The sequence below is a fragment of the Sinocyclocheilus rhinocerous genome, unplaced genomic scaffold (genome assembly GCF_001515625.1).
Source record: "Sinocyclocheilus rhinocerous isolate Xijiao unplaced genomic scaffold, SAMN03320098_v1.1 scaffold356, whole genome shotgun sequence".
Classification (NCBI taxonomy): Eukaryota; Metazoa; Chordata; class Actinopteri; order Cypriniformes; family Cyprinidae; genus Sinocyclocheilus; species Sinocyclocheilus rhinocerous.
The window spans coordinates 1-8,818 of NW_015647018.1; the positions used below are offsets into that span (position 1 = coordinate 1).

An 8,818-nucleotide genomic window follows, 5' to 3' on the forward strand; every position below is an offset into this window, starting at 1 on the left:
AGCTTGTCAGTGTAAGTGTTTTTATTTATGCCATTAATGTTTTTATTAATACAGCGTATAGCTCTAGTCAACTAAATGAATATAACATGGCAAAGATGAATGCACTTTTGGAAGTTGAATGTAAGGGAAATGTCATTTTGGAATTTCTGTGGTCTAATGTGATATTGTTGTTCATGTATGCTCATGATTAAATTTTCTTTTATTGTTGTAATTAATTTATAGCATTAACAAGATGACCCGTTGAATTCTTTTTGGAGCGATGACTGAATGAATGTATTTTTAGTCCAGTGCCTGCGTATAAGATTAGTATTGACCAAGTTCAGAGGCTGTCACATGTGGATAAACTTACTATGTTGTGTATTTTCAACAGTTTCAATATGAAAAATAACTTTTATATTGATTCAATGGATTTATTGCATTTTGGGGGGGAAAAAAAAAAAACATGTCATGGATTTATTGCATTTTGGGGAAAAAATAATAAAATTTTATAATAAATCTTTGAAAATCAAAATCTGGATTTGAATTTTTTATGTTATTATAACCTAAAGATGCTATGTGAAAGTTTGAAACAGAAAATAGTGGTTTTCATCTTGCCACTTTCTTGGTAAAGAAAACACATTTTTACTCAAATCAATCAAAATGGATTTATAACGTTTTGGAACCAAACTCTTTATGTATACTGAAATACATTAGTAGAATACAAAAGTAGCTGTGCTACTCAACACATTTTTACTGATCCAAAAATCTGATCCAATCAGGGAAAAAACAATATTGTCATAAACAGTTAATGATTTCAATGATTTACTGCACTGCCCATTAAGACATAATGATCATACAGATAGCAAAGATATGATTTATGCAGTGTAAAAAGTACTGAAAAGTGTTTTGCATACTGTTTGACATCCATATAGTTGAATACATGGCAACTTGAACAGTTGCGCATTAAAACTTTAAGTTAAAAAATAATACTTTAAAAACACAATTCATTTAAAAAAACTGAATTTCTTGTGCTACAGTATGCACTAAAAGAGCAAGTGCAAATGAAACGTCACCTGAAAGAGCAACTTCGTAATCTTGTTCAAATGCTTACTCCACTGCCAAAAGGCCACATTGCCTCGTTTTGGATACAAATAAAATGTCGGGTCATGCATAGACTATCTTGACTCTTCGCATTTAAATCTAGATTTTTTCACACTGGCCCTTGAAAACCTTTACATGAACGTATGTTCAAAAAGAGTGCGGGGTGCATTTAACACTGAGGATTTTGCTGTGTATTTTCTACAATGTTCCTAAAATGTTTTATTTTGGTTACATTTTTAATTTTAGATGTGGTTTCTAAAATGCTTTTAAAACGTTGTACTGAAACATTACCTAACTGCAACCAAAATACAATGCTTGCTGGGTTGTTGACTCAGGAACAGTCCAATCTGTGAACCGTTCACTACAATTTTGTGAATCTACCCTGTTGAAAAAAACAGCATATGCTGATTAGGTATGTTTTGACGCTGGGATGCTGGTTTAAGCTGGTCCTTTGCTGGTTTATGCTGGTCCTTTGCTGGTTTAAGCTGGTCCTTTGCTGGTTTAAGCTGGTCCTTTTGCTGGTTTAAGCTGGGCCTTTGCTGGTTTATGCTGGTCCTTTTGCTGGTTAAAGCTGGTCATGTGCTGGCAAAGGACCAGCATAAACCAGCAAAGGACCAGCTTAAACCAGCATCCCAGCGTCAAAACATGCCTAACCAGCATATGCTGTTTTTTTCAACAGGGTATTCAACAGGTTCACTGAAAAGAATCAGCTCGTTCACGACTAGGACTTCGCTCCTGCATCTCGGAGGCAGTGGTTATTTCTTCATAATGAGGAATGATGTTTCATAACATGCAGTGGAGTAAAGGGAAGTAAAATTAAACATGATACTTTGATACAGGTTATAGCAATTATTGTGATGAATTGATTAGGAGAAAACAACATAAACCAACTGTGCAGCAAAAAAACAAAAACAATTTAAGAGAAAATATTAATAAATAGTTTGTACGTACACATATGTAGATATTTAATATTTTATGGGGTATTATCGAAAACACTCATATTATTAAAACACTGTAATGTAAGAACACTGTAATATAGGTACTGTATCAAAAACATCTGAATTTAAGTTATAAGTGGACAAAACGGTCTACATAACTGCATTTCCACAGGCAATGCTGCACTGTGACAGCAAGAGGAAGCTGTTAAAGATGTCTTCTGTCATACCAGGAAAAACACAGTATAATCAGCACAAAAACAAACAAATGCAACAATAAATAAGTAACACATTTCCTATTTATTGTTGCATTTGTTGGCCCTAATTAATATTTATTTTTAATTGATAATATACCCTTGCTATAAATGGTTTCTGGGTTTAAACATGACTGTTTCGCCTTTTAGAAAGAATCTTAAATACTAAACGTGCCACGCAATTCATTATTGAAACTTTTGACATTTTAGCGTTTGGACGGGACTTTTATTTTGGTATGGTAGTGTGACGTCATACGGCTGCGCCGCGCTCCTCCATCTGTGATTCTGCTGAAGGAAGGTTTGTGTTTTTCAACGCTATTTTCCGGCGATGTATTTGGTTTAATTATTGTTTAATGTAAGACTGTAATGATTTATCTGGCGTTATTTGCGCGTCAGCAAATGAGTGAAAGAAAAGCTGCTCGTGCATCATTTTACAAGATTACAGTTGCTCTTTCTGTGGAAATAGGTTTATTCGTTATTATTTTTTCTCTGTTCTTCTATCGACATGTCACCATTTCTGGTCATTAAAATGAAATTTAAAGTAGCCCTGAACCAATCTACGGTTTTACTGTAATGTTAGTTAATATAGAGGTAATGTAGATGTCAAAGAAAATGTATAAAAATGATTTGTTTTTGTTTTGGAAACGCCATTTTGCCCATTTTCCAAACTAGCCCTTGAATTTGATTTTGATTTTGTAACATTTTGAATAAATACATTTATAAAAGCTCAAGAAACTGTTAATTTAATATATGTTTGGGTCGGGATGCCCCTTTAATTTATGTAATGTATTATTTATATATGTTATTATTAGTATATAATGATTATTATTATTGTTCGTATTATTAAATCCTTATTTGATTTTTATGTCGTTTGTCTAAAGAAGTAGTAAGTCTTCAGAACCAACTGTAACTTTTAAATTCAATTTTAAAAAGTATTGGTGGAGAAATGGTGCTTTTTGGAATTGCTTTAAAAAATGATTCACTGGTTTGAATCACTGACGTCATCTGTTCAAAACTGTGTAAATACAAAAAGAACAACTAAAAACCAACTGCAAATAAAGTCATTAAAGGGGACCTATTATGCAAAATTCACTTTTGCATGGTGTTTGGACATAAATGTGTGTTGGTAGTGTGTACATAACCACCCTAAAGTGATAAAAAAATCCACCCACTCCCTTTTTTTAATCCCCATAAATCATAAGCAGTGTCTCCCAACGACCTGTTTTCAGCATTGGTTCTAATGTGACGTCACGTTAGCCACAGGCCCCGCCCACGAAAGTTGACAAGACACTGCCGTTTTAACGTAGAACCGCAAAAGCGAGTTGCATTGGTGCACTGACGAGAATGTCTCCCAAGCGTATTAGGTGTTCTGTAGCTGGATGTATGAATCCACATAGCTCTCTCCATTTACTCCCGAAATCTGAGCCGCTGAAGACGAGGTGGATTAATTTTGTTTTCGAAGAAAATGCGCCCTCTACCGAAATTCGTTTATGTCTGCGCGAATCATTTTACACCGGACTGCTTTGTGAATGAGGGTCAGTATAAAGCAGGTTTTGCACAAAAGTTGCTCCTGAAGGATGGAGCAGTGCCAACTGTTCGTGATCCAGCTACACCTCCAGAAGAAGTAAGTATCACGCGTTTGTTTTCCAAATTGCCTTTCTGAAAGAGCTTCTTGGCGCTCTTTAAGGCTAATGTTGCCAAAGCTACCATTGTCTGTCTGTTTTCACTGACGCTGCCTTCACGTGCTACCAGAATGATCGTGAATAGGAATGTGGGAGTTAAAAATGTGAATTTGTCAAGCTCATAATCATATGTGGGACTTATAAAGTTTGTGATAGCACGCAATGGCACCATGAGACCAGCTATGTTGTTATTTTTATCGCGCTATGCTCCGTCTGTGTAATTCATAAATGCTCATTTATTATGCACAGTACAATCAGATGACTGACTCTTAAATCAAGTATGTGTTCTGTAAAGATATCAGGCTTGTACTAATAGTGGAATGCTTATTTGCAAAGGTCAGCACATCAGAACAGAGCAGCCAAACAAGGGATATTACTTGCCAGACAGACAGCGGTTATCAATGAAGACGCTTCATGCTCACTACAGTAGTACAGGTATGTTTATGTATTACATGATACTGCTTATACAGAGGACCTATAACTAGTCTTGTTACACAATCATTGTCACATAAAACTAATGGTGCGTTCACACCAGACGCGAAGCGAATATGCGCATCGCGTCACTCGCTCTAGATTACTTGCGGGATGTTTTTCGTGTCACTTGCGCGAATAAAAACAGCGCGATCAACCATGATGGAGATAACGACAATCGCTGTTTTGTACCTGTTGTCAAAAAGTCCCAAATACAATGGAAAGCCAAATGCCAACGTGTCTGGGTTCACAGCACCATCCAGAGGAGGATGATTAACGTTAGGATCCTGTATTAAAGGGGTCATATGATGCTGCTAAAAATAACATTATTTGGTGTATTTGGTGTAATGCAATGTGTTTATGCGGTTTAAGGTAAAAAAAAAACATTATTTTCCACATACTGGACATTATTGTTTCTCCTCTATGCCCCGCCTTTCTGAAACGCGTAGATTTTTACAAAGCTTATCGGTCTGAAAAGCGAGGTGTGCTCTGATTGGCCAGCTATCCAGTGCGTTGTGATTGGCCAAATTCCTCAAGCTTGTAACGGAAATGTTAAGTAGATATGTTAGAACGAGCCGTTTTAGGTAGGTGTGGCTGACTCTTTAATAAAGAATATCTCTTTGGATTTGAGACTTTAGTCTTTGCAACTTTACAGATCTTCTTTATGCACCAAGAACTTGTAACACTCCAAAGAGAAAGGAAAAATTGAAATCGCATCATATGACCCCTTAATGTGTGTGTGTGTTACATAATTTTTGAACTTGCGCGGAAGACGCGATTGAGGCGAATATCGTGCGCTCGCGGCAAACGCGTCGCGTCATTCGCGTCGCCCGGCACGAATTCGCCTCTATTCGCGCCTTTGCGTTGACTTTGTATGTAAGCTACTCCCGCGAATAATTACATTCGCGTCTGGTGTGAACACACCATAAGACACAACTACTTTGTACATTACAGGTGTCCAGACCACAGAGAATTTTTTTGGACATTGACAGTTCGTTTTCACCAGCAGCTGGTGTAATATTTATGTCCTCTACACCTATAAAGAGGCCATCAGAGAGACCTCATGTGGAACTGGAGGAAGAGGATGACGAAGAAACCCTAATGGACACATCATCTATAGTAGCACCTGAAGAGCAAGATTCTACATTTGATACATTTGACACAACTTTAACGGAGACAGCAGACATGTCGTAAGTTCCAAAACTGTGCATATGGTTTAGAACAAGGGTGTCAAACTCGGTTCCTTGTTGGCCACAGCACTGCAGAATTTACCTGCAACCATTATGAAACACTTGAGCCAGCTAATCAAGTCCCTAAGGCTCATTTAACCTTTAAATGCATGAATGTTTCGCCAATCATTATTACATATTCGGGTCTTTAGTGACCCGGGCCTATATATCCAACACGGATGGATCTCTAACTGCTGCAATGGTATAAATTTCACCTGATATTTTAATAACAATTACAAAAGAATAAAATAAAACATATTTGGTTACCTTTTGAAGCTTAGAATGGTTCAATCTGAGCAAATTATTTTACCATCGCTGTCATCGTCAGAGCGCACTTCCACAGTACATCCAGCATCTGGCTCATATTCGCCATCTCAACCATATTTTCAAAACTATCGTTTTTCAATGACTTCATATTCAATTTGATCACTGGCAGCTTATTCACCACATCCAGCATCAAATGGCAGTGACATTTATATTTCATTGATTTTGTTCATTATTGTGTATCAAAAAGTGCCACCTTGAGGGAAAAAGATGCATTGCACATATTGAGTCATCAGATATGTAAATATAGTTGGCTTATGAAAAAATACACACATTTACATACCTCGGATCTCTAGCGACCCTATACACTTTTTTTTTTTTACAAAAAATGAATCAGAAAACAGGCATTCTTTTATATCTTACTATTTTTTTTTTCTTGTTATATTGTTTATAATTAATAGATTGAGGAATACTAAGGAAGTTGATGTCTAACTTTAAAAAATGAAAGAGGGAGAGGGTAGAGAATGATGTCCCGGGTCGCTAAAAACCAGAGGTATGCATTTAAAAGTTTTAAAACTTCAGGTATGCCTGTTGACCCTTCTGGAACTGAGTTTAACACCCCTGGATCAGAAGTTTTTATTATTATTAATAATTTATTTTGTGACTTTTGTTTTTAATATTGCTTACCCAATACGTGTTTTTGTTTCTTAGTGCTCAAGCATCTTGTCCCATTCATAAATTACGAAAATTGCGTTATGGAGCTGTTTGAGGTGTGCCCAGTTTGTTTTTCACTTCAGGTTTGTCTTAAGATAATTGTTTCGTTCCCTACTTGTCTATATCAGAGTAACGAAGTGGAAGGAAGCTACCATATGGAAAAAGAAGGATTACAGAGGAGCCTTGCCCTGTTGGAAGCTCGTGGTGTTACTCTTGAGTGTATTGTAACTGAATAACTCCTCCGAGAACGTAACATCAACCAGTTCTATGATGTGTGGAGCATCGAAAAAGGTGTTATTCCTTATAAAACTATGTTATTGAATTTGTATGATTTATAAGTAGGTGTAATATGAAATGTAAGAAATTGTGACAGTTTCTATGTACACCTGGCCAGCCATAACACGAATATTTAGTACTGGCAAACTCTGAACGTCACTGTATTTACTCTCAGTGGTAAAATGCTTGTCTATATTTTCATTTACAGGGATTGCGAGGCAACTTGGAAACATTTGCAAGTTGAAAGACTGTGGAAAATTACGGAAATGGCTGAGAAGCATTAAAAACCACATTTACTGGACTGCAGCATCTTCAACCACTGGACCAGAAAGAGTGGCTAAATGGAGCTCGATTCTGAACCATGTCAGGGACATACACACACATGAGGATCCAAAGTGGCTTGTTGCCGGTATGATACTGTGAAAAAGAATACTTACTTGCAACACTCCATTTACAAAAATAAGGGACTGTCAGTAGAAGTATAAATAACCTAGAATTAAAATTATTATTTGTAAGTAATCCAGTATTTTTGATCCTTTTTCATAGGAACTCAGGCATTCTACAAGCTGGAGAAAGTCGTGACAAACAAGCGGATTTTGAAGGACGTCACCAAACTGAGTCCGCATCACCAGACTTCATCTTTGGAGTCGTTTCATTGCGTCATTCTACGTTTTGCCCCCAAAAATGTGGTGTTCCCATTTCTTGGAATGTTGTGCAGGTGAAGTAATTGCTGTTAAAATAACTTTACATCAATATAGGCTGTTTTCCTGAATTGTGTCTGTGCACTTGCAGACTATACCTGGCTGCATTTCATTACAATGAAAATGCTGGCCGTGCACAAGCAACATAATCAACAGGACATCCACTATTCAGAGTGAACTTTCCAAAGGCCAGGAAAGGACAATGCACGGTCAAACAAGTGAAGACACCACCAACATTCAGTAAGTAACTTTTGTTTTTATTACTATAAATTAAAATAGAAATTAACGGGTGTTATTGCGCGTTTTCTTGTAAGTTAGGGTACAACCGTTTACTATTTACAAATACATTTTGTATTATTGCACAGGGTACTTGGATGACCTGCAGGACCTAATATTTGAGCATGTTTTTGTGGACCCTGCTCCATACATGGATGAGGTACTGAAGATACCCATACCACCAGACCTGTGTGCGGAGTATGAGCGGCCAGACAAGGAGGAGGTCATCTCCACCATGGTGTCCAGATTTAATCAACAGCTGGTCTGAAACCAACATATCTGCCTACACAGGCTGGAATCACGACACGTACCCGACGGCCAAGGAAACCCCAGCACCAGCTCACAAAGGAGCGATATGCCAGAAACCTGTAATGACTAAAACACAGGCACATGGTCAATGGACACATAAGCATTTATTTTTCATCAGTGTCTTTGTTTTGCATACGAGCACAGTCTATGATTCATCTTGTACTTTCTTATATTTCTATACAGACTGTTAAATATTCAGTTGTTCACAAGCACAATCTAAGGGTGCTTTCACACTTGGTTCGATTGCTTGGTCTGAACCCGAGTTCGATTGCCCCCCGAGCCCCAACCCCCAAAGGCTCTCTTCAATTTTATATTTATGTTTTTGAACCGTTGGTTTTGTTTCCAAAGCTTCAGTACATAACGGCACTTACGTCTGCCTTACGAATGTACTGCAAATGCTCTAAAGTACTCTGAAGGTGAACAGAAATTAGATATACAGCTCTGTGCTTGCAGCGCATCAGTCACGCTCGTCAAGAAAGTGAGTGAAACACACACAAACACACATTTTTATCAAATAATACGTCATTAATAGCGGTTCACTTCCGTGATTTGGTACGATTGCGTTCACATCAGCAGCGAACCGTACCGGAGTTCACTTGAACCGTACCCCAGACCACCCTTTTTAAG

At 37.4% G+C, this 8,818-nt stretch overlaps 1 protein-coding gene and 1 pseudogene across 1 annotated transcript in view; both read left to right on the forward strand.

Annotated features, from left to right (window-relative positions):
* The first annotated feature begins 2,481 nt into the window (after nucleotides 1-2,481).
* The window catches only part of LOC107708269 (gastrula zinc finger protein XlCGF57.1-like), a 28,418-nt gene continuing 22,081 nt past the window's right edge, over nucleotides 2,482-8,818 (forward strand). Inside the window, exon 1 of the mRNA XM_016512455.1 lies at nucleotides 2,482-2,567. The gene's annotated coding sequence lies outside the window, so the exon portion shown is untranslated. The remainder of the gene's footprint in view (nucleotides 2,568-8,818) is intronic.
* On the forward strand, nucleotides 4,353-8,475 carry LOC107708267 (uncharacterized; annotated as a pseudogene).